This window comes from Physeter macrocephalus, chromosome 21 (assembly GCF_002837175.3).
Source record: "Physeter macrocephalus isolate SW-GA chromosome 21, ASM283717v5, whole genome shotgun sequence".
In the NCBI taxonomy this organism is placed as follows: domain Eukaryota; kingdom Metazoa; phylum Chordata; class Mammalia; order Artiodactyla; family Physeteridae; genus Physeter; species Physeter macrocephalus.
In genome coordinates, this window is record NC_041234.1 from 8,870,310 (window position 1) to 8,893,496 (window position 23,187).

The 23,187-nt window shown below is 39.9% G+C and overlaps 1 protein-coding gene across 3 annotated transcripts in view; it reads left to right on the forward strand.

The window, feature by feature from the left end:
• The window catches only part of POLA1 (DNA polymerase alpha 1, catalytic subunit), a 299,996-nt gene that overhangs the window by 231,832 nt on the left and 44,977 nt on the right, over nucleotides 1-23,187 (forward strand). The gene's annotated exons all lie outside the window — the stretch shown is intronic.

Here is a 23,187-nt window from a genome sequence, read left to right on the forward strand (position 1 = left end):
TGGAAATTTGCATCATAAAAGCCAGACGTCCTGTGTCAGGGTGTTCATGCAGCATCATACCACTGTCTCAGAAGCAGGCCATGGGGGCCGTTGTGAGCACAGGCATACCCTGCGTGAGGGGCGGTGGCGTAGGAATCCCCGGCTTTGCCTCTACAGCCTGCCTCACGTTGTTCTCTATTAAAGCTGGGCTTTGGGGGAGGAATGGTACAGAAAGAACTCTTTAAATACTATATTTTGAAAATGCTCTTTTCTATAGAGTTTAGTAACCGTAATAAAGTAAGAATAGGCAACATGATCACTGGACCTACAAAAACCAGATATTACCGGAAAAAAATAGACCTGGAGTATGTCTCTGCTGTTCACTAAAAGCCTAGGTTCATTTTGAGAGAGAGAGCTGGGGTGGAGTTCTTTTATTGACTCCATCCTAAGAGAGCGTATAGACACCTCAGCCCAAATGGTCAGGCGCTGCCTCGTAAGCCTCACACAAGACTTGCAGGCACTGTGGGGCTTCATGGGCCTGAGAAAAGTTTTGTTACGTAACTCAAACTATTTGAAAATGTCATGACAAGCGCATGGGTTTTTTTTCTCCTACATGAAAATCACATTGACAACTTTTCTGTTACCTGTAAAAAATAAAAAAGGTGAGTTTATACATTTTTCTTATTAGTTACCTACAGAGTGTTTACATTGTTTGTCAGTGCATATCAATTCGACACTTTGTCGGTCGGTATTAGGGCTGGAGACAACCTCAAGGGCATATGGAAAGCTACACATGCTTCTGGATTTCCTCACGTAAGCATCCCCATGCCCTTGATTTGGTCTTAAACTCTTTTCAGTTCTAGTCATAATTGACTCCAGTTCTTCCATTTACAAAGATAGGCTAGAATTTTTTTTTTATGCCTTGACTTATTTGGTTTTTCTGTCCTTGGATATAAAATACTTTACAAGTGATGGAGGAGTTGTTTCAAATATTAGTATCTTGTCTTTAGATGTTCAACAAGAACTTGGGCTATCTCCACAGCATATTTTCAGTGAATTAATAAAATTCATATAGAGAAAAAATTCCTTTAGTCCATGAGTAACTAGGTCTTTGAACTTTCATTCATGACTGGTGGTTAGCCCATGTTTATTTGCGGTATCAACAATAACTGTTTCTCTTTTACCCCCAAGGACCTTTCCTTAAAGGCATAAAGCAGTTAGAGAATTAATTACTGACTGATGAGTACATTGTCTGTTTCTTTTGGGTTTGTTACCTCTTTCTGGGTATTAGAACTTGATTCCCCTTTACTTCTTTCTGAATCCAGATTGTTCCCTAGATGTTCTTAGATTCCTAGGGGACAGATTGCTCTTCCAGACATTTCCAAAATTCTTACCTGAAGGGCTGAATGATCAGCAGTTTTCAAAAAGTCCAGTGACTCGGAGACTTGTAGACGTGATCTGGAAAGTCACTGGAGACTTACCCCAGCTTTTTAGAGAACATCAAGGAGTGTATGCTGCTATCCCGGAAGATAGGAGTTAACAGAGTAGTCACTTGGAAGATTCTTGCTTGACAAAAGTGGAGAAGTGTTGATAGAATCTGTACACTCACACTATTTACTCTAGTTCCGTTTCACAAGTTTAAGAATCACGACACTTTTTTTGTCATCTGCTTCTAATAAATACACTATCTGGGAGTTCAGGGCCAAAACGGCATGGAGTGAATTACTGACTTGTTCTTTTACATGTCAGAAGCCCAAAGAAAATAAAGCAAAAGAAGGGTACAAAATGGATGTCTGACAGAAAGAACTTCATGAAATGTTTCAAGAGCCTTTTGTTTTATTTATTGAGTGTTAATTAGTGAAACTATTCTTCCTTTGATCTTCTGCTTATTTATTATTCGTAAATTGCATTTTTGGAATGAGTGAATTAGCAGAAATGTACTTGGTCTGGACGTTCTCACATCATTTGGTAATGCTAGGTGGTGTTAGGGGGTTAGTGGTGGGATATAAACTGAAACACTGGGTCATGCTTACCCGTGGTCCAAGAGCAGAGGTTTCCTAACAAGGGATATTTGATACACTCTTGCCTACAAGTCACCTGGTGGCATATAATAGTGCAAGTCTATGGATCCTACACCCAGAAATTCTAGTTCAGAAGGTGTGGCGTAGAGTTTGGGAAGCTCAACGTTTTAGAAAGTCCCCCCAGACAGTTCTGAACACATGATTTGGTTAGTTTCTAAGTACGAGAGAATTGAACACAGGTTGTAATCCATAGGGGACAATTGGAGAACAAGAATATTCTTACAGTCCATAAGTGAACAGTTACAGGGGAAACTCCCATAAGTGTAAATTAATGTAACATATGTAAAATTCACTTCTCACTTTATAAGTTGGAGTGCAGTGCTCTCGTGTTTCTGATTTGCCATTCAAGGGAGATTTGCTATTAAAATGAATTGAAAATCTGTGGGATCCAGAGGGCAAATCTATTTATTCAATTTGGACCAAGGCCAGAACACCAATAGATGTTAACATCAAAAGTCCTGTGAAAAATGACAGTCGTTACACGCAGTTATATTATTGAGAATGGAATCTAAGTATCGTCCTTCAACAAGTGCCCTGAAACTGGCGCGTAAAGTATTTACCATAGACTCTCCTTTACTGTTGATACCTAGCAACATTTCCTTCGCTAGGATAGTTTTACCATTTCCATTATAAAGCCCATATTTTAAAGGTTGTAACTGGATTGTGGTTTTAATCTGTGTTTGAAACTTGGCAATTTGACTTGGAAAAAACCCACAAATTATGGGAAAGAGGTTTATTTTTATGGTGAAAAGTAGCTCTTATCAAAGCTTTTTCCTGTGCTTTGCTTTTCAAACAAAGGTTTACAGGCCATTAGTCCATAATGTGAATTAACCCCATTTGGTATTTTTCCCTTTCCTTTAAGATGGTAAGGGACTCACTTTGGTGAAGTATCCACTTCATATTCACCGTAACTACATAACATTTTTAAGATCTTATTTCTGTGGGACTTTGGCACAAAGTCCAAAGACTTCTGTGGGATTGTAACTGCTCCAGAATGTACATAGATGGCATAATAGATCCAAAAGAAGTTTTAGAGGAACATAGTGGCAATATATGAAGTAAAAATCCATTTCCTTGATGGCAGCACATAATGGTCCCATTTGGCTGCCTCATCCCAGGGGGGCCTTGGCCTGAGTAGGGATAAGTGAACCGTTTGGGGGAGACATGAATCAATTCAAATCTTTGCCCAATTGTCTAAATTAAGTCTGCTTAAAAAAAGAGGAGGAAAAAGAGTCTCCGACTTTTCTCAACCGAGCCTTTTTTTATTTATTTGGCAACGATAAAAACAGTGTGTATATATTTTCTGTTATTTCTTGAGTGCCATCCCAGATGTCAGAAAAACAAAGATGGCCAGTGCTCCCCGCCCTGGAGGAGCTTGGAGTCCTTTGCGGACAGAGAGATTCAGATACAGTTAAGTGTGATAAACCACTGATCTGGTCAAATTGTCTTGGAAACAAAGAAAGGGATCCACTAACTGCCTTTCTTAATAGACTTTATTTTTTAGAGCAGCTGTAGGTTCACAGCAAAGTTGAACAGAAGGTACAGAGATTTCCCGGGTACCCCCTGCCCCCACACGTGCACAGCCTCCCTCATTATCAGCATCCCCCACCAGAGTGGGGCATTTGATGAACCTACACTGACACATCGTTATCACCCACAGTCCATGGTTTACCATAGGGTTCGCTATGAGACACTGTGTGAGTTTGGACAAATGTATGACGACATGTAACCACCATTACAGTATCATACACAGTAGTTTCACTGCCCTAAAAATCCTCTGTGCTACTCCTAATCACCCCTCCCTCCCCTCAACTCCTGGCAACAACTGAATTTGTTTGTTTGTTTGTTTGTTTTTTACTGTCTCCATAGTTTTGCCTTTTCCAAAATGGCATGTGATTGGAATCATATAGTATGTACCTTTTTCAGATTGGCTTCTTTCCCTTAGATGCATTTTAAGTTTCCTCTGTCTTTTCCTGACTTGGTAGCTCATTTCTTTTTAGCGCTAAATAATATTACATCGTCTGGCTGTACCACAGTTTATTTATCAGTTCACCTACTGAGGGACGTCTTGGTAGCTTCCAGATTTCAGCAGTTATGAATAAGCTGCTATAAACATCCATGTACAGGTTTTTGTGCAGACATGTTTTCAACTCCTTTGGGTAAACACCAAGGAACGCAGTTGCTAGATCATTTGATGTTCATTTTTGTAAAAAACTGAAAAACTGATTTCTACAGCGGCTGTACCACGTTATTTTCCAGCCAGCAGTGAATGGGTGTTCCTGTTGCTCCACATCCTCCCCAGCGCTTGGTGGTGTCAGTGTTCCGGATTTTACCATCCTGATAGTTGTGTAGTGGCATCTCAATGTTGTTTTAACTGGCATTTCCCTGATGGCATATGCTGTGGAGCATCTTTTCATATGCTTATTTGCCATTTGTATATCTTCTTTGGTGAAGTGTCTTTGGCCCATTTTTTTAATCGGGTTGTTTGTTTTCTTATTTAAGAGTTCTTTGTATATTTTGGATAACGGTCTTTTATCAGATGTGTCTTTGGCAGATATTTTACCCCAGTCTGTGGCTTGTCTTTTTATTCTTTTGAACACTAATTGCCTTTTCACTTTAGTGTTTGATCTTTCCTTATTCCTAAAAACAAAAGCAGAAAAACCACTTTTTCTGTTCCTGTTCTCTCTTACCAGATGCTTAGCTCCCCTTATTCTGCGTCAGCTGTTTGTAGTAGGATGGTGTATTAGTCTGCTACGCCTGCCATAACACAGTACCACAGACTGGGTCGCTTGAACAACGGAATGTATTTCCTGACTGTTCTGGAGGCTAGAAGTCTGAGATCAAGGTATCAGAAGAGTTTCTTCTTCTGAGGCCTCTCTGGCTTGTAGATGGCCATTTTCTCCCTGTCTTCACATGGTCCTCCCTCTGTACCCTCCTGTGTCCCATTTTAGCTTAATTATCCCTTTAAAGGCTCTATCTCCAAATATAGTCACATTCTGAGGTACTGGGGGTTAGGACTTCAACCCCTCTTTGGTATGACTTTGGCGGTGGGGGGTATACAATTCAGCCCATAACACATGGTCGTCTTGGTGAATTTTCTATTAGTCCTGCCAGAATAGGAACACCAGGATTTAGGACTCTGTGTTGAAGGAAGGAATTGGAGCTACGGTATAAATGTTTGCAAAAGGATGGTGCTTTAACTGTGGACTTTTGAAAAGCATCTGTTAGGAAGCCCAGTTTCTCAGTGGAGTCCCTTTAGGCCCAGAAGGACTATTCTTCAGGTCACCCCTACTTCTTTCAAAGGCCCTTGGGCGGCCTGAGGGCCACAGGCTACTGGGCGGCCCCTGTCAGGGGCCGTGCCCCTCACTCCTCTCAGCACGGTGAGCTCTCCCAGCCACTTCCCCTCTCAAGCTTTGTTCTCACTGGCTTGTTTTGCCAGTTTTTTCTTAAACTTCTCGTTACCATCGCTCTTCTTTCGTCTTTTCTTTATACCTGATGGTAACGTCTGTAGGTATTTGTTGTTTCCATTAGTGTCACCGGAACTAGGCTGACCCTATGTAAGCTACTTTAATATATAGTTTCCTGTCATCCTTTCAGATGTCTCACACAGGTCCTCACGACAGCCCCATGAGGTAGCAGTGGATCGTGCCCCATTATAGTGACGAAGAAATTGAATGTAGTATAAGCTTCCTTCCTTTGCATTCCCATAGCACCCTGTGAAATGCCCTTCTTGTAGGACTGGTCCTGAATTGTTCTGACTTTCTCTTCCACTGAGTTCATGGAGGCAAAGGGTTGTACCTTGTTGATCTGTGCTTTGCCTATGGCAGCCAGCTCACTAAATATTTGTTGAATGAATTCTTAGTGCAAAATAAGGTCACACGAGCACTTTGAAGAACTGTGGAGGAGTGAGTCCTAGGAATTAGTTCTGTCCATGAATGGCAGTGTGCTGGAAAGTTCTCCAATCTCCTGAATTGCTCGCATGACTCAGGTGTGCCATAAATTAATGTCAGTAAATTTCCTTGACATTTTCAGATTTAATATCTGTCATTTCAACTCCCTGCAAGTGATAACTGAAGATGAGTGACGTCGTAGCTCTCATTTTGCTGATGCCAAATTTGAATTGAATCAAAAGAATGTCAAGTCACTTAACTAGTGAGTGAGCCCGGGTGACTGCCCCTCACCCACACTGCCAGAGTCCTGTTCTCTGCTTGCCATCAGCCAAATAGTTACACTCATGAAGTGGTAATGATTGTATTACCTTGTGGAAAATAGAGACCCCAAAGAGAGACAACAGCTAGTACTGAAAAGCTAAGGAATGAACCTAAAAAACTGTTTTGGTGGTTTAGTGTTTTGTTTTTTGGCTTTTTGTTGTTGTTTGGTTTTGGGGTTTTTTTTGTTTTCTGGGGGGTTTTTGCCAGAAAATAAGAGTTGTATGGAAAAAAATTATATGCTTTAGTGCATATGGGAATTTGGAGATTTCTGAGGGTTTAAGACAGCTCCCTTTTCAATGTTAAGGATTTCTACTATTCCTAAACTGCTAAAGCCAAAGAGTTGTATCACTGCTAGAAGTACTGAAACACGAGTAGCAAAGAGCCGCTGGAGTCTTCTCTAAGCCAGTTGACATTCTTAGAATTTACTTTGTTAAAGCCTCACAAGGCATTAAGAAGAAGGCTGTGTCAGACACCCTGTCTGATTCAATTCTTCTTATGGGTTATTCCACTGAATTTTAGAAATGAACCTTTTCTCTGTTTTTAATAAATAGTAACAGAGCATACACAAAACAATTCATACCTACCAAATACATGTAAAAGTAAAGGTAGAATTTCACTTAAGTACCAATTTGCTCTTCTTAAAGTTATATTTTTTATAATTGTGAAAAACATTTTCGTTAAAGAAACTGATTTTGAAATGGGCAGTCCATTTTCCTTTCGTTTCATTTTCTTACGAGTAAAAAATGATCTGAGATTTTGGGGTTTTTCTTTTTCTTTTTAACTCTTTCATTAGCTTAAGTGAATTTTTATCATGGGAGACTCTAACGTGGCAGTTCAGAACAATTCATGATCAGGAAGTGATTGTAGAAACACAAAGAATTTTGATGACAGAAAAAGTGGTTCACATAATCCCGAGCTTTGGGGAAGTGTTGTTATTGTTAGACATTATGTAGTTTCAATCTTTAATGACTTAGAGAAATACTAACAATATAAGGTCAAAGTCCAAAACTAATTAACCATTTTGATTCTAATTTGTAGTTTATATGCAAGGTGGAAAAATTAGTAAGAAACACTAGAATTGTTTACAGCTGTTATCTGTGGGTGGCTTATACATAATTTTTATTTTCTTCTTTCTATAATCTGAGCATGTGCTGCTTTTATAACAAGAAACAAATTATAAGAACTGAAATTTTACAAAGAAATGTTTTGTTCAACTTGAAATAATGATTCCAGTAGTTTAGCAGTTGACGAAAAAAATAACATACAGATGAACCCAGGTCAGCTTTTTTCTCCCTGCATTTCTTTCCAAATCAGACATAATGCCTTGTTACTCAGAGAGTGATCAGTATACCAGCAGTGTAGGCATCACCTGGGAACTTGTTAGGAACGCAAAATATCAGGTCCTCCCCAGACCTGCTGCATCAGTATCTGCATTTTAACAAGATTCCCAGGTAATTCCTGGGCATATTAAAGTTTGAGAAGCGCTGATTCAAGACACTCTCCTTAGTAACTAAAGCCTACTTCCATTCTATTCATCCATTGATTGGGGCCATCCTTTTGGCAAAACTTTAAAATGACAAATGGGCAGAACACAGAAGGCCTAGCCAGGTTTCAGGTAGAATTGGCATGACAGCCTAGTCTTCTGAAATATATTCTGTAATTAAGCTTTAAAATGTAGTAGCCTGAGAAGAGCTAGGAGAGGGGGGGAAAGCAAGAAAGCATGAGTTCCTCCACTTTGTTTCTTCGTAACTAGAAGGAACAACGGAGAAGTAAATTAATATTTTCAGAATGGCTTTCGGCTTCTCAAGATGAGTGGCTTATAAAAGAGAAAACTGGAATGTAGCTCTGTAGCCACTTCATACAAGGCTTACTCTGTATGTGCCCACCAGTCACCGCATTCTGGGTCTCATTACAACATTGATTTAGTGTGCTTGTAAAGATTTCAAGGCATCGAACTAGAATTTTGTTGAAATGAAAGCAAGATTCTACTTCTTAATTTTGGAACTACAAAATTTACTTTGGAATTTACTTTTCCTACGTGTTGCTGACTTTCCTGTTGTATTTTTATGCTCAGTACAAGAATGACAAAGTTGGTATTTTCCCATGGCAGCCTGGAGCCCCTTCATACTGCTTTGCTTTTCTCTCTGATTACTGCTAGTTTTGTTTCTGTTTTGTTGTTCAACTAAAGACAACTTTACAGTGTGACAGAAGAGAAACTGCATTTTCCAGGGAATTGTCACCATAGTTGCTTTGCCCGTAGTGGAGGTGTCTTGTCTCTGTATATTTTCTGTTATCCTCTTTAGGATAGCGAAAGTTGTATATGACAAAGTTGCCATGTGTTTGGGCAACAAACTTCCAGATTCAAATAACGTGCCTTTTCTTTAAGCCCATTTCTGTAAATATGCACTCAAGTTTTGCACTTTTATGTAGAAATGGACTCAAAAGCATGCTGTGGTAACATATGTGTTACAAGTTTTGTAAAATCCTTTTCTAGTATGTCTTTTCTTTTTTTTTTTTTTAAACATCTTTATGGGAGTATAATTGCTTTACAATGGTATGTTAGTTTCTGCTTTACAACAGAGTGAATCAGTTATACATATACACATGTTCCCATATCTCCTCCCTCTTGCGTCTCCCTCCCTCTTGCATCTCCCTCCCTGTCCCACCCCTCTAGGTGGTCACAAAGCACGGAGCTGATCTCCCTGTGCCATGCGGCTGCTTCCCACTAGCTATCCACCCTACGTTTGGTAGTGTATATATGTCTTTTCAATGAGCAGGTTCCTTGTCCCTTCTGTAGTGACAAGTACAGCAGCACAAACAAGGGCATTATCTAGGTGATAATGCTGTGGCTGATGGTCTGCATTTGCAAAACATATTGCCATTTTTTGAGTGTTTGAGAGCCGGGAAGACCTGATAAGATTTTTTTCATGTACTTTTAAAAATACATACTTCTATCACCAATGAGGGAAAAAAATATTAAATAATTTTCAAACAGTTAGACCATAATGTGAGCTAATCACTTTATTTTGAAGAAAAGTATTTTTAAACAGTTGAGCTAGTGAATTTACTTTTAAAATGTATTGTGCTTACACAGTAGATGGTTTTATTTCCATGATGTTTTTTACTACATAATTATACATCTTAATTACGTAATTACTATCATAATTATTATGTAATTGCATGTACTTCCACTAATTACAAAATCAGGAAGTGTAATTATCTAGTAAAAACTTTATGAAATTTTATGCACTAAAAATTACCTAAAAGGCTATGTATTCCAGTGGTCTCCTGGAACGCTTTCCATGGTTAGTCTTAGTCCTGACTTTAGTTTAGAACTTGAACCCAAAGGCCAGGAGAAGGACAGTTACAAACAGACTAACACTAAACTGCGTATTGCAATATAGGTAAGATGGCCTTTGTTCCTTCTGAGTTAAAGCCAGGGTGCGTTTGAATTTCTTTGTGTTTATGGAATTGTGGTAAGAGTAATATCATATTTGAGGTAGCATCACAAAAACTGTCAATGAAAAGGACAGTTCTTAGGAAAGAATTGGTTAATAGAATTGACAATCAAGCCATTAAGGTTACAAAACAGCCAGGCCCTGTGTACTTCTGTAATGTGAATGGCTTAGCTATCTCTGTCTTTAAAATAATAATAGTAGTAGTAGTAGTAGTAATATTATTATTATTTAAAATTCTGTTTCTTTAGTTTGAAGAGGGCTTTCCCCCCCCAGTTTTGTGTTTATATTTAGCAAGATGGGAACAAACATCTCAAAAGAGCATAATCCTTTTCTACTATTACTTGATGTCAAAAGGAGCTTTTGAGACATAAACATACACGCACAAACATGTAACTTCAGACCCTAAAGACAGAAGGTTTAATTCAATAAAGCTATGATGTCTTTACCATTCAAAATGACATACAAATTGCACAGTGAAACAATAGTCATGACAGCAAATTAGATATGACATCTAAATTACACTAGAAAGAGAAATCCCAGAACCATTTTTGGTCTGTGGGAGTCTATTTTAGCCCAGGTTTAAAATCCAGTCTAGAGACTGCTTTATTGCCTAAGTAGGGTAAAGTTGTAGGAAACTAATTAGAGGTTGGTTGAATTAATTGCAGATTAATTAGGAGGAAAAGGCTTATAATACTCATGGCTGAGAAGAGAGTAGATCCTGTAACTATCAAGATAGAATGTACTCTAAGTTTCAGGAATTTTAAATGATCAATATTTGTATAACATCTATAATAATCTGTTATAACATGACCTAAATAAAGCACTTGGGTTAGATATAGTTACACTAAAATTTCTTCCCCTCAAAATTAGTGCTTTTCGCCAGAAGTGCATTGAATCAACCACGTAAAATATATAACAGTTACTTCTTTTAAAAAATGCAGCCGTAAACATTAAGAGGTCTGTAGTCTTAAAAGCATGTGACATTCCCTTTTTGTTGTTGTTGTTGTTGTTGTTCTTAAATCTTTCTAAAGAAGCACACTTTGTGGTTTTATCAGCTATTGACTTTGTGACTTTTTAATACCAGCTAAAATTTGTAATAAATGTGACCTTAAACAAAAAAGTCAGTGAAAGAAATGAAAACACCAGCCCCGTTTGCTTCAAGCAAATTAGAGGGTTTATGGTCATCCAGAATTATTTCCTGCTCTCAGAGATATTTGGGATTTAAACAGGTTCGGTCTGACTCTGGTTTTTTTTCTCTAGTAGTTTGGGATTATTTTTAAGTTGCGTATTCTTTTCCTCTTGGGAATCTTTGCTCATTTACATAGGCCAGAATTTAATGTTTCCATCATTTCTTATTTGCCTTAACTTTGTCGCGATAATGTTTCTTTTCAGAAATATTTATGCTCCTTTTATGCTTATGAGAGACAGCACTTGCCTCTCATGCATCTTCTTCATCTTGTTTTTGTTTGTTGTTGTTTTTACCAATTGCATGTGCCATATCTGAATAGCCTCTAATGGTTAAAAGTTAAGTGTTTTTGCTTAGTCCTCACCTTTCCGATTACAGTGCAGATTTAATTTTTAACCTGACTTAATGTTTAAACTGACTGGGTTTTTTTGTTTGGTTTTAATTTGCTTTGCTTTCTTGCTTTTCTTAGAAATTGGCATATGTTTTCATTATCCTGTGTAATTCTTTAAATTTTTCGTAATTCTCTAAGGGCTTCAGCCGTAACTTTTGAAGTTTGTGTCCCTGTGATATCTGCAGTTACTCAGTAGCCCCAGGCCCAGATGTGTTGATTTGCACATGATTAGGCAGTGTCCATTTATTATTTTATGCTGCTGCACTATCATGTCCATATAATAAATACTACCTCTCGTACAGGAAGAAAACCCATCGTCAGTTTGACTCAGTCTTATAGTAGTTCTTTTTATAGTCGTGAATTTATTCAGAACCATCCGTATTCTCTTACCTTGTGGCCAACGGGACAGTAACTAGACGGAATTAGTAGTCTGTCATGGAGTTCAATTGAATTAACATTGATTGCACTCTCCCCATGTAAAGGCCCTGGAAAACCTGTTAGCCTTAGCACCGTCCCTTAGAGCTTAAGGCTTAAATCAGCTGTGCTCACAAAAAGATAGGTTTGCAGACTAATTTTAGACACTGATTTACTTTTCTTGTTTTAAGAAATTATTATAAAACCCACCTCACAGATAAGATCACCAAACCAGGTCTGTGTGTAAGTCTGGTTTTATCTGTTTCTCCTTGCTTCACACACACCCCGCCCCCCAAAATTCATTCATTGAGTGTTTGCTGAGTCTCTGCCTTGTGTGATATGTAAAGGGCCCAAGTATAACCAAGACCTGGGTCCTGTTTTAGAGGTGATAATATTTCTGATCATTTTCTTATTCACAAATTCACCCTCTAAGCACCTACTTTTTATAGGACTTTATATTTTATGGAGAACATTCACATCTATTATCTTGTACGTTTCCCATTAGATAAAATAGTTGACATATTTTCAGATGAAAAAACAACCTGAAAGAGATGAAACGACCCTCCTGAGGTAGCAAAGCTGCGTGGTGTGAGAGCCCAGCCTTGTTTCCACTGTGTCACAGCTGCCCTGCTCTTAATCTAGTAGGGAAACTTCGACCTGAAGGCAAATAACTCTAACACAAGGGGATGGCATGAAGTGCTGTGGGATCTCTGCATTTAGCTCTGGGAAGGATTCCCAGTGGAGATGGAACCTGAATTGGGTCTTGAAGAAAAGATGAGATTTTAATCGGCACAGATGCTGGCGTGAAGTTTGTGACTAAGTTTTGTCTTTCCCACTATTCTTTAAATGCTCTGTTGCTGATCTGGCTTTTATAAATCAAAGAACCTCATTTGACAAATGCATGGTGATTTTAAAAACACGTTTGAATTGGAGGTTTAGTCAAAAAGCACTTATTAAGAGGGTAGTCTCTGCAAAGCTTTAAACCCAAGGCTGGAAGCTGGAAAGCTGTTCGCTCTTCACTCCACACTGTAACCGGTGGTGCTGCTTTGAAAGAAGTTGATTCCATCCTGCAAGATACATCTGTCAGAAGTGTATCAAAGTGTTTTCCTATCTTAAATAATTTAACTCAGATATAATAATGTAAGTATTTTGACATGAAAACGTTACATACTGTGATATATCCACTTATCTTAAAACAGATATCTTTAACTTTAAAAGAAAGAAGTCTGGTAAGACAAAACAAAACAGAAATAGGAATTAAAAGAGATGAATGACAGACGGAATTAGTTTTATTTAGAAGATAAAAATAAAATCCTATTAGCATTATGACCAGAGAATGTAAAAATGTTTTACTTGAAGCATGATTAATTTTTTAAACTATCATCATGATGGAAGTTTAGACATACGTAGGACCTGTTTATGGAGTAAATGTTTATTGCTAAAATTATCCCTATGTTTTATTGGTATATTATGTATTGTCTTGCCCCCCAAAAAAGTAGATGCTGAAAGTCAGTGAAATCCAAGATAAAAGGGAGGGTCTAAATCGAGCCTGTCTTCAGGAAATTATCCAACAGAGCACACATTGGTCTCTCTTAGTAAAAGCTTTATCACTTTTAACAAATGTGCCACAGGAAATTTATTAGTATGCTACAAAGAAATTTTCAAAATAATTAAGGCTAAACTACACTTGTCAAAATAAATGAATGAAATACAATTTTGAATCATCTTTCTTCACTTATTGCTCATTTGCATAATTCAGTAACTTACACAGGAGTCTTTCAGTTATTGGTGTGAATTAGCAAGGTTCTGCTATTCCTTGTACGAGCGGGAATTATGCTACCATGTAATTAGCTATTCCAGACATGGACTAACGGGAAATACCAAAGGGCACAGCAAAATCTAAAGAGACAAGGCAGGGAATCTGAAGACAAGAGACAATCAAAGACACCCAACAAACTCAAGCTGGTAGACCACAGGGAATTTTGAATGAAGCCTCTTAATTTATTTTGAGAATAAGGAATCAGTAGTATGAGAGAAATCTCAACAAGATTAGCTGACTAAGCCTACTTAAAAAAAAATCTCTATAGTGCATGGTGTGCCAGGTTAACCACTCCTGTTTGTTAGTCTGTATACAGCTCAACAAATAGCCGGCAAAGCCTTTCATGGGTATATAGTGGCTTTCCATTGAGGTTTTCACTCTTTGAAGGAGGTCGTTTATACCAATGAGATCTGTAGATGCAAATTGCTTTCGCTATATGTGAGGGGTCATTCCTTTCACAGCAGACTTGCTCATCTCTTTTATAGAGGTTTTGTTATTTTTCTACTGCTCCCAAAGGAATGATGGGAATCACGCCCCCCCCAACCCCCCACCTAACTTAGCATCCAAATCTTTTCCTTCCAGCTCTGTGAAACTTTTGTGTGCGGATCTTTGGGAACAAAACAAGCTGTTGGCAGCAGCCCTTAGCGCTGAATCAGGAAACTTTTTTCCTTCTTTCAACCTGAAATATCATTTTTAGATTTGCCTCTCTTTTTCACCTAATTCTTTTTTTAAAAAATAAATTTATTTATTTTATTTATTTATTTTTGGCTGCATTGGGTCTCCGTTGCCGCGCGCGGGTTTTCTCTAGTTGCGGCGAGCGGGGGCTACTCCTCGTTGTGGTGTGTGAGCTTCTCACTGCGGTGGCTTCTCTTGTTGCGGAGCACGGGCTCTAGGCACACGGGCTTCAGTAGTTGTGGCTCGCGGGCTTTAGAGCACAGGCTCAGTAGTTGTGGTGCACGGGCTTAGTTGCTCCGTGGCATGTGGGATCTTCCCTGACCAGGGCTCGAACCCGCGTCCCCTGCATTGGCAGGTGCATTCCTAACCACCGTGCCACCAGGGAAGCCCTCACCTAATTCTAAGAGAATTTCTTGCTCATTGCAGCAGTGTGTCACTGTAACATGCTAGGGCAGGTGGGAAATTCTTGGAAGCAATGTCCTGAAAAATGTCATTTTTAGTTTGGCTCCCAGATGATGTAAGCTCATTGGAACTAGAGGAGCAGAGAAGTGAAGGGATCTATTTTAAGGGTTAGCTGTGGAAACCTGACTTCTGATCCCATGACTGAAGTGGAAGGAAAGATTACATTTGTCTGTTTCCTAAGCTTTTAAGAATCATACCAACAATCATAGGTTTTAGTCTATAATGTTCAGGAGTCTTAGGGAGAAGGGTTTCAGGCACACTGTGGGAGCACTCCGTAAATATTTGTCCTTCCTTCCTTCCTTCCTTCCTTCCTTCCTTCCTTCCTTCCTTCCTTCCTTCCTTCCTTCCTCCCTCCCTCCCTCCCTCCCTCCCTCCCTCCCTCCCTCTAGCATTTTTTGAGCACCAAGGGCGCTGACCTAGGCTCCTGAAAGGCATTATAAGGTAGTGATTAAAAGCCTGCTCTCTGGAGCCAGAATGGCCAGTTCAAGTTTTGGCTTTCCGCCTCTTGCTAGATAAGTAACTTTGGGGCATGTGACTTACCCCGTGCACCTTCCCTGTCCAGCTGGGAGGAATATAGGGCCTGCCTCGTAGGGTTCAAATTAAATGGGATAATATGGAAGCAGGGTGATATGTAAAATGCCTAGAATAGTGCCAGGCACGTAGTAAACATGCAATAAATGTCAGTTGGTTTTATTATTTCGGAGAATAACACTATCCAAACCGCTGTGATAGTCCTTAGTATTACTGTTACTCTATCTGAGTTGGTTTCTGTAGCCTCTCATTGACCATGTTTTCTGTTTATATTTGTATTCCCAGCATCTGGCACAACACTGCAACTCGATGGTTGCAGTATGAAAAAGGCATGGTTCCTACTCTCAAGGAGCTTAAAATCAGTCGTGATAACTGTCATTTAATTCTGTCAGTACGAATAGGAGAGGTTGAAACACAAATAATCCACAAATCATTCTCATGTTGTTTACATATGTCCCTTATCGGTAATAACTGTTGTCTGTTTCCTAGGGAGGGTAAAAAATAGTTGTACTTGTGTGCAGAAATTTGGCTAAACCCAAGTTCCCTAATCACGTACTTTAGCACATCACTTCTTAACAACCAGGGTGTATCTTTTACACTTTTTAAAATGACAGGTGCCCAGATGCCACCACCAGGTATCTGGTTCAGTAGGTCTGGGGTGGGGTCCCAGTGACTGTGTATTTTAAAAAGCTCCACAGGGACTCTGATGCACACCTATAGTATTGAGAATCTCAGAGTTAGTGAAACTCTTCAAACTTTAATATTGCTTCATGTCAGATATGCATTAAGTGTGACTTTGATATAGAAAGGGAGATTGGTTGGTATCTAGACAACAATTTAAATAGACAGTAGAAAGGAAAATGAAGTCAAACACATGAATTATTTCTTCGATAAGGGAATCATTTATGGTGCTGTATGAGCTAATATAGCATTCAGGAATAAAGCGAAGGAGAAAAAATGGGCTAGGGAAAAGTAAGCTGGAAGAAACTGGCTTTTGGTAACGAGAGAAGATGAAATAAATGCATTTCAGCAAAATTGGCAATAAGAGCACTTGTTATTTTCAACATTAACCATCATGAAAGTAGGAAAGGGCCACCGTGGAGGGCGGGGAATCCTCAAAGAGACTAGATGGGTGACTGGGAAGTATCGAGGTAGCAGCTACCCCAACCCTGGCGTTTAGGCGTCTCCATAGGTGGGATTTCTGGGACCTTTCCCACATCCTATAGTCGTCTCCTTACCTCTGGGCCCAGCTGGCAGGGTCTGGGGTGGGGCCCCAGTGGCTGCGTATTTTAAAAAGCTCCTCTGTCCTAGTAGATCAGCCCTTTGCAGTTTCACATTGCTGCCTGTCACCCAAAGGAGCTGGGACCAGGTGGTAGTCCTGGAGGCATTGGAAGGACATGTCTGGGCACCACAGTCATAGTTGGGCTTACCTTGGGTCTCCAGGCAGGACAAATAGCTTGGTTAGCCCCATTTCCCAGCATTGGGGTCTTGGAGCTAGAAAAGAGTCTCCGATCAGCCTTATCTCAGGCTCTTGGTTTCAGATTACCCCCCTTTTGCCTAAAAGGATTGAGACAGCACCTCCGGGGCACCTGCAGATTGGACCCCTCCCTGGGCGGGCCTTGACTCCACCATGGCTACCTCCCCCTGCTCATGAGTTTCCCCTGCCTGCGTCGCCCACCCCAATCCCATCTCTCCCTGGTGGTATTCTGTTTATTCTTTAAGGCCTCCCAGCTAAAAATGATCTCTTTGTCCTCCAAACTCGTGCAGCTCTTAAGCACTGCCCCTCATGCATTATAACTCTTTGAGGATGGGGACCATTCTTGAGATGTTATTGTGTGTCTGGTGGCAACTTACACCCGACAGGCACCTAATAAATAGTATGTGAAATTGTTTTCTACAGTACTTTAGCGTGGAAGCATAATCCTTTGTTTCTTATAGAATACGTTAATGTTTATGGCATACTTTTCTGACTCCCTCCTCTCTTCTCTCTTTGCCATCGTACCCTCCAACTGTGTGATAAAACTTTTTCCATCCGTGTATATCTATACATTCATCAGACATTTAGCCCATGCCCTCTCCTCACTCCACATGGACTTGATTTCCCACCCAAATCTACCTACTTTCTGATAATTCCTAATAGAGCTGGGCTGTGATTCCATGCACCTCAGGAGATGGCATAAATTCCAGGCTAGAAATTTCTTTGTTCGAACCTTTAGGTTATGTAAATCAAATGGACGCCCTACTCTATTCGTAGAATGAATCAAAAAGTCCAAAGGTGGACTTCACATGAGGACCATCTCTGCCCGGACCCACTCCTTGCCCTCCGGAACCTGTATACAGATCATAGCAGCTGGCCATTTTGCTTGTGGGTTTTTCTGGTGGTTCACAGCTCTAGCTCTTTAATGATCTTGCCATCTTTGAATTTCTCTGAGCACTCAAAATTTGTTATTTGGTTTTACCCGTTTTTATGATATCTCGGTATGCCTGGAGGCCATCTCTGGACAGCTGCCTGAAGGTGGGGAGATGGGGGTGGCTGAGAGGCTTGTAGTCTGCTCTTGTCTCCCTGCGAGACCCTCGCTGGAGCGGCAGGCAGGCACACATCTTAATGGCACTGTTGGTTCGTAAACACTACTGTTATTAATAGGCTGGGGCAGGAGGGGGGAATGTAGTAAGCCCACATGAAATGTGGAGATAGCCTGTGTCTTGGGTGTAACCTGCAGGACACACTCTAACAGAGTAATCATTGCACAGTATAATTGCAAGAGAATGAACAAGTTAGAAAATCTGTTCCTGGTTTGCCACTGACTCACTTTGTGGCATGGGCAAACCATTATTACTCTTTGATTTAGTTGTCTTATTTGTTCAAAGAAGGAAAAATAACATGTGTTTAAAAAGAGTAGGGCTTCCCTCGTGGCGCAGTGGTTTAGAGTCTGCCTGCCGATGCAGGGGACACGGGTTCGTGCCCCGGTCCGGGAAGATCCCACACGCCGCGGAGCGGCTGGGCCCGTGAGCCATGGCCGCTGAGCCTGCGCGGCCGGAGCCTGTGCTCCGCAACGGGAGAGGCCACAGCAGTGAGAGGCCCGCGTACCGCAAAAAAAAAAAATAATAAAATAAAAATAAAAAGAGTAATTCCTCTGGAAGGAGGTCTGTAAGTGCAAAGTACTATTGTTCTTTTTATTATTATTATTAGTGTTCTGGTATGATTTAGTTTTATGCCGTGTAGTCTACAGATGTTTCAGTGGTTCTCATTGATGAATTACAAAATACTTCTATGTCATTCTGTTTCATCACACTGATAACAGTTTAGTACATCTTTGTTTTAACCCCAAAGTATATATCCAAAATAGATCTCATTAATAAAATACAATTACCAAATTAAATATATCTACACTCCTTTTTTTTTCAACCTCCTTAAAAACATGGTTACCGACACCTACTAAGTAAGACCTTTAATTACTGCCAATCTTCTCTTGAAAGTAACAGTGCTTATCTTGAGTACTTCGAACTGTAAGTGGTATTCAGTCCACAGTGTGGTTGTAATGCGATTATGAAGTGTACCAAGTTAGTGATAAATAAGCATGATAAACCGTATATTTGTATTAGAAACAATATTTGAATTATCAACTGAATAAAAAGGCTGCAACTGATGGTTCCTTGGGGTGGGTATATAATAATAAAATACAGTTAAGTACGCTTGGAATAAAAAATTGTGTATGCTTCCATATACAGTACAGAAAGAAACCTTTTTAAAGTTAATGGGCTTTTGAGTGTGCAGATTTAAATTACTGGGAGAATTAAAAGATTTGCTTTGCTTTCTGGCAGTAAGTTTTCCAAATTAGGATTTTTATTTATTTATTTATTCTTTGGCGTTACGCGGGCCTCCCACCACTGCGGCCCCTCCCCTTGCGGAGCACAGGCTCCGGACGCGCAGGCTCAGCGGCCATGGCTCACGGGCCCAGCCGCTCCGCGGCATGTGGGAATCTTCCCGGACCGGGGCACGAACCCGTGTCCCCCGCATCGGCAGGCGGGCTCTCAACCAGTGCGCCACCAGGGAAGCCCCCTAGGAATTTTTTTTACTATCTCAACTGATTCATCAGTAGAGACCTATGGCTTTTATATAAAACATTATAGTTCTTTCCCAGATTTCCAGTAATTTTCCAGTGGAGTAGCAATGTATAAAGAAAAATATTTTCTTTAATTACAGTAAAATGTGTAATTTTCTGTATCAGTTTCTGTTTTTCTTCTTTTCTGGGAATTTGGTTCAAGAGGACATAAATTCTTCATTTTCTAAATTTGGGTCATTTATTATCTTAAAGCATTTAAAGCCCATGTGTGTTTTTTAAGTGTTATATTTTAGTAACCTAGAAATAACTTTAATACTGGGGAGTGGTAATCTGTATAAAATAACACTGTGAATTTCATTTCTGTTTCACCATGAGGTACAGTGAGGAGTAAATTGTGTGCATTTGTTTGTAAGAGTGTCCTGAGGCATGGGACCATGAATGGAGAAGGAAGTGTAGCTGCCATGTGAAACCAGAGGTCACAGAGTAGCAGCTGTGGGCCGCATATGACCTCTAAGTATGTTTAAATTTGCCTGAAGAATATTTACCGTTTTTAACTAGTTGCTAATATTTTTTTTAACTGGAGATTTAATATAAAAAGCCAGATTTCTGGGTTTCTTTCAAAAATCAGTGTCTGGCTACACTAGGTCAGCTTTACTGAATGGCAACAATTGGCTGGAGCCAAGTAGCAGCTAAAGCAGTTGCGACAGAACTTGAGTTCTCCAGTTTGCCCGCCACTGCCCTACTTCAGCCCCCTTCCTTCATTTCTCTTACTCATGTGGGTACTTTAGGCATTTGTTTGCTAAAAATATCTGGAAGTGTGCTTTCTTCTTTTTTTTTTTAACCAAAAAAAAAAAAAAAAAAAAGGAGGAGGAAGGGAAGGGGCCATAGCCATAAAAGTTGGGATTTAAACAGTAAAAAAATTTCCAACTCACATTAAAACCACAAAAAAGATGAAAGTCGCCTTCATAAAGTACAAATCACATAAAAATATACAACTTCCTAGTAGCTAACCTTTTGTATGGCAACTCTGATCCTCGCAGTGTCCCAGGGAGTTAAGATAACAATTACATACTACTCAATCCACCAAGGAGAAAACCAAGTATTAGTGAAGCTCATTAATTTGTCCGGGTTCACAGTTGCTAAGTGGAGCTGCTGAGGTATGACCCAGCTTCAGATGGTAGTCTAGAGTAGCGCTGGGCAGTAGAATTTTTTGCAGTGACAGAAATGTTCTGTATCTGTGCTGTCCACTGCGGTAACCTCTAGCCACATGTGGCTGTTGAAAACTTGAATGTGGCTAGTGTGACCGAGGAACTGAAGTTTTAATTATTTAAATTGAAATGGTCACATGTGGTTAGTGACTGCCTTGTTGGGCAGTGCAGGAATCTAGAGCTCTTTTTTTTTTCTTCACCACATGGTCTCTGTATTGAACAGTCTTACACTGTTTAATAAAATTCATCAGAAGGTTTCTGTAAGGTTTTCTCGAGTTACTTACCCAGTGGCAAGTATCCATTCTGCCAGGAGTTTAAGATACGTTGGATATTTTCTGTATCTGCATAGATTTCTCTGCATGAAGGCTTCATCATACACAGTAGTGTTCTTTGTAACAAAGTTGGAGGTCCTAGTGGTAAGGTTCTTATATACAGAATCTCCCAAGATTCCTAGCCCAGGTAAAGAACATAACTGGAGGTATGTTTTGACATCGGAAATGTATAGATGACCAGAACAGTCTACTTCCCTAGTCTTTTTTATGATCAAGGATACTAGGTCTGTTACCGAATCGTGAAAGAAAATGAACAATCTTTGACGGTTAGCTGGTTTGAATTGGGTCACAGTGACTTTTAGAAAGATGGCCATTAGCTAACCTCTCTGTCAATAAACATATATCATTAAATCTAAAATGGCATCAAGGGGCTTCCCTGGTGGCGCAGTGGTTAAGAATCCACCTGCCAATTCAGGGGACACGGGTCTGGGAAGATCCCACATGCCACGGAGCAACTAAGCCTGTGTGCCACAACTACCGAGCCTGCGCTCCAGAGCCCATGAGCCACAACTACTGAGCCCGTGCCACAGCTGTTGAAGCCCACATGCCTAGAGCCCGTGCTCCACAACAAGAGAAGCCACCGCAATGAGAAGCCCGCGCGCCGCAACGAAGAGTAGCTTGCGCTCACCACAACTAGAGAAAGCCTGCGCACAGCAACGAAGACCCAACGCAGCCAAACATAAATAAATAAAATTTAAAAATAATAAATAAAATGGCATCGATTTAGGACACATCCTGATTTCGAAGATGTTAAAACATGGGGGAGGGGATTCGTCTTAGAACTGGTGAAATAGTCTGTCAGTGGGCTTCATCTCGGTTTGGTCAGCCTATAACCAGGGACAGCATTGAGATGCATATGTCAACTTTGCCCTGTGGTTAATTAAACCCTTCACTTGGGCTGTCCCCTTGCACACTACCTTATGTTGGTCCTGACTAATTAACAAAGACTTTCAGGTGGTTAGGAGTGGGTTTAAGCTCTTGCTCAGTAACAATTTGATCGCTATAGTCACTTTCTTTAAAAATGCCCCATAAATTCAGCCTAAGATGTTTTATTATCATAAATAGTAACAGAACAAGCTTAACCAATCACCTTCTAGCACAGGGGCAACTCTGTAGCACTCCTTTTCAGAATACCCCATGCTGTAATTCATATTATTACATTAGCTATCCAAACGCACCATTTGTTTTTAAATACTGGACTGTTTACCTGAAAATTTCCTTTTTTCATCTTCCTGCCCCACTTCACCGATACATTGTCACTGCAGTGACAGGTTTATTTATGTGCCTTAATATCTTCACTTTATGTTATTTTTAAAGTATATTCATATGTCTCCATGACACTGTTCTTGAGCATCTTAAGATATTAGTTATTTTGGAGTAGGTTCATATTATTCATTTTTCATGATGCTCCCTCGAGTCTTGCCTTTATTCAGACTTTGAAATATTTCAACACTTTTAAACTCCTGCCTTAAAATTTCTGTACCAGTCTTACTCTGGAAACTGAGCATGTTCTATTGAAATCTTAACAGCTCTTACAAGAAATTTGGGAGTTTGAATCAACAAAAACAGAAGCATTTCTTGCCCACAAAGGAGTCTGACACCTAATGGTTACCATTTCATACACTGCTGTGAAAAGTTCCCAGATACAAGCCATTCAGAGTTCACACGTACAAAATTCATGCATGAGTTAGTGAATATCATTCATTATGTACTAACAAGGAATCCTAAGTGCTTTGATAAATGTATTCGTTTGAACCATATAACATTGCTGATGTTTGACCGTTTTTGACCTACCAAAAAAAGCAACCTCACATGTTCCATTCTTTTTAAAAAAAAAAAAAAAATCTTTATTGGAGTATAATTGCTTTACAATGGTGCGTTAGTTTCTGCTTTATAACAAAGTGAATCGGTTATACATATACATGTGTTCCCATATCTCTTCCCTCTTGCCTCTCCCTCCCTCCCACCCTCCCTATCCCACCCCTCTAGGTGGTCACAAAGCACCGAGCTGATCTCCCTGTGCTATGCGGCTGCTTCCCACTAGCTATCCACCCTACGTTTGGTAGTGTAGATATGTCCATGCCACTCTCTCACTTCGTCCCAGCTTACACTTCCCCCTCCCCATATCCTCAAGTCCATGCTCTAGTAGCCTGTGTTTCATTCCCGTCCTACCCCTAGTCTCTTCATGACGTTTTTTTTTTTTCCTTAGATTCCATATATATGTGTTAGCATACGGTATTTGTTTTTCTCCTTTTGACTTACTTCACTCTGTATGACAGACTCCAGGTCTATCCACCTCATTACAAATAACTCAGTTTCATTTCTTTTTATGGCTGAGTAATATTCCATTGTATATATGTGCCACATCTTCTTTAT